Below are 3657 nucleotides of genomic sequence, written 5' to 3'. Positions count from 1 at the left end.
AAGGATTTTGATATGGTTAGCATTTATTAGACTTTGTTTGATTATTATAAGTTTTTAAATAGTATTACATTTAACAGGAATATAGGACATCTGTGATGATTTAGGATTATTGTTAGGATTAAGATAGATTAATTAAGGAAATGTAAGGACTTTAGAGAAAAGCCGCTCATAGACATGTTTTTTCTAAAATCAATGATTGTAGATAAAGTCAAACAGTTAGAAGCTTAGTGGAATTTGAGAGATATGAGAGAAAAGGGTTATCGGGAATATATATATATTTAAGAAAATATATAAGTAGCGCAGATAGTTCTTAAAAGTAGATAAGAAACTTGACAGGGAATTGGTACAGGATTGACATGAATGGATGCCCAAGGGAGAATTGGACATGTGGAAAATTAAAAGGGGCTCCTACATGATGATGTCAGACATAAGGAGAATTTACTAATCTTACCTAAGTCATTGTTTAAGAATAGGCAAGGTTGTTACCCGGGCAGAGCCAGGTAACAAAGGGGGATGGGTAAATTGTGTTCTAGAATAGGATGTGACCTACGGGATAATTAACTGATAAAAAAAAAAAATGTAGTTAATAAACAGAACAAATGAGAAACTGTTTGTTAACCAAACCTGTATGTCCAAGATTTTATGCACTACAGGTGAACTACAGGTGAAGTCACTCAATCCAGTCCCATAGGCTTGTTGGGGGGACCATACCAAGGACTTCTGGTGACAGCTAGCTGAAAGAGCTACCCGGATTCATATCGCACTGCGGGAGGGTAAGACACAATAACACTCCGAACAATAACAGAGTTCGAGTGGAGAACTGGAATTAACAGAATTCTGGGGGCCATCTCTGAATGAAAAATACCTTACCTGTCCTTTCCTCACTGTTGTTGTTCATAGTAGTGAAGATGTGTCTGGCTCTTGCTAAACGATGTGTTCGAGGGGAGAGGGTGGGGCTTCACATGGAAGCTGTTCGTCTGAGCTGTCTTATCGTGGGTGACATATTCCTGATACAGCACGTCCTACTCAAGTATGCGGAGAGTGGTAATTTCACCCATGGGTTAGACGGTGAGGATTTTGCTCCAAAATAGAAGAGATATCAGTGCAGGTTCCCATATTGATCGTGGACACAGGTCATAGCTCATTGGGAGAGAGGGCTATATGAATCCACTCACCCAGTATGGAAGAAGGTAGAGTAGAGTGGCATAAAGATACGCTTAACCCTTTAAATAGAAATGAAGGAGGATCAAGGGTTGTGGTATGGAGATGACCAGGTCTTGGTCGACACCCTAGTACGGTTCTGGGTAGAGGAGTTTGGGCTGGTATGGTAAAGCTGTTCACGAAAGCAGGAATGCCAGATAATGACAGTTGTATTGAGTTGCACTATTTAAATCCCCAGGTTCCTCCCTTTACAGTATCCAGAGGAGATTATTACTGTTTGGCCCGGTATAGTACTCATGAAAAATGTGGGAGAAGTTAGTACTTGTAATAGAACAGAGAATGTTACCACTAAAAAGACCGTGTTGGATTTGAGAGGATGGTTAAACTCTGAAGATTTCAGTAAAGTAAGATGGGCCAGGGCTGACATCTGGTGGTTGTGTGGGGGAACAATTCTAGGATCAGTATTACCCACAGATTGGGTGGGGTCATGTGCGTTGGGGATGCCTTTTACACTCATTCAGACACCAGGACATGAAGTTATCTAAACGGGAAAAGAGAAGCACTCCATCTGGGTCATTTGATGACAAGGAAGACATTGATAACATTGGGGTTCCAGGGGAAGTGCCAGAGGAGTCAAAGCAAGAAATCAGATCCTAGCAGGATTAGAGTTAACCATTTCCGGGGCTCTACTCTCATAAGAACGTGGACTGGATTAATTATATTTATGATAATCAACAGCGCTTTAACAGGTATACCAGATATGTTATTAAAGGTTTTGTAGAACAGACTGAAGCAACCAGCTGGAAGGCTTGGCAGAATATAATTGCATTAGATATGTTAATGGCTGAAAAGGGAGAAGTATGCGTGATAATCAGGACCATGTTTGTGCTTACATCCCAAATAACACAGCTCCGGACGAATCAGTGCCCGAAGCCTCAGCTGGTTTGACCACCCTGGCTCACGGGTTGGCAGAAACTCTGGGGTGGATACTTCTCTGACTGATTGGGTTTTGATAATTCGTTTGTAAAATGGAAAAATGTTATGATCACTGTGTTATGGGCTACATTCACCTGTGTGACTGTGTTAGTTTTGTACGGACGTGGTTGATTGCGTGTATGTATGAAAGTTATTATTTCCAGGACCCTGGAGTAATCTATGACAATAGATGATGCGGTGTGGGACGATTCCAGGTTCTGACCCGTGGAGGACTGAATGCCTGACTACAGGACAAGTGGACAAATCTGGATCTTTCATCATTGGGGAATTTATGTTTGATGAGACTAGTGTTGAGGATAGAATTAGATTGTACTTTGTTTCAATATTAGACTGTTTTTTAATAAAGATTGTAACGAAAATCCTGAAAGAAGGGTTATGATTCTGATGTAGGTTTAAAAACAGTTGGAGTTAAGGTTAGTTTGATTAATGATGGGTGAACAGTCGGATAAACATTTATAATAATGTTGGTTATGTGTCTATTGATATGATAATCTGATAAACCTTTATAATAAGGTTAGTTATTAGTAGGTTAATATTTTTATTTTTTATGTTTAATAAAACTAGATGTAGAATTGAATGTATAATATTTAATCAAAGGGAGGATTGTTGGAGGAAATTATAGTTGAAATGATTAATAATGTATACATTTCAATTAGAACCATTTATTCTAATACTATTATGTTATGGTATGAAATGTATGGGTTCTTGGTTAAGCTGTTACTGAAAATGTAAGTAAAACAAATTAATTGTCTGTACCTTGCGGGAGGTTTAAGGGAGAGGGATGATATATCTTTTCTGACAGATAAGAATGGTCCTTGATATTCCAGTAGTGGAGGAGAAGATATCTTTTAGACAGATTGGAATGTTTGGTTTATGAGGGGAGTAGAAGAAATCTCCAGACCTGAAAACACTGCGCTATTGTGTGGATCGGAGAGAGTGTGAGAAACTGATAATGTCATTTTATGTTCTCTCTTTAAAATGTAAGGTTCTTTGTATTTTTGGTTAGTACTCTCTTAAATTAAACGCTGTTACCTGGCTTTTAAGACTGGTCTCGATCTACTTCATGCATAATTAATGAACTTACAACTCATTAATGAAGAAGAAAGAGTGCGAATTTGGTTTTGGCTACAAAACATATAGGAATTTAGAATTCCACTAACAGTCAGGGAAGTGACCAAGAACCTGATTGTCACTCTGGAGCTCCAGAGTTCCTATGTGGAGATGGGAGAACCTTCCAGAAGAACAATCATCTCTGAAGCACTCCACTAATCAGGCTTTTTATGGTAGAGTGGCCAGACGGAAGCCACTCCTCAGTAAAGGCACGCTTGGAGTTTGCCAAAAGGCACCTAAAGGACTCTCAGACCATAAGAAACAAGATTCTCTGGTCTGATGAAACCAAGACTGAACGCTTTGGCCTGAATGCCAAGCGTCACGTCTGGAGGAAACCTGGCACCATCCCGCTGTTTTTCAGCGGCAGGGACTGGAAGTGTAGTCGGGGTT

The 3657-nt window shown here is 39.6% G+C and overlaps 1 long non-coding RNA gene across 1 annotated transcript; it reads left to right on the top strand.

Moving 5' to 3' along the window:
• The first annotated feature begins 514 nt into the window (after positions 1-514).
• Positions 515-3194, top strand: LOC127931186 (uncharacterized). Its single transcript, XR_008140224.1, has 2 exons — positions 515-773; positions 2288-3194. It is a non-coding gene; the product is annotated as an uncharacterized LOC127931186 (long non-coding RNA).
• Positions 3195-3657: the final 463 nt, after the last annotated feature.

The sequence above is a fragment of the Oncorhynchus keta genome, chromosome 7 (genome assembly GCF_023373465.1).
Source record: "Oncorhynchus keta strain PuntledgeMale-10-30-2019 chromosome 7, Oket_V2, whole genome shotgun sequence".
NCBI lineage: Eukaryota > Metazoa > Chordata > Actinopteri > Salmoniformes > Salmonidae > Oncorhynchus > Oncorhynchus keta.
The sequence above is the reverse complement of the archived record's forward strand: the minus strand, read 5'-3'. Positions and strand labels throughout refer to the sequence as shown.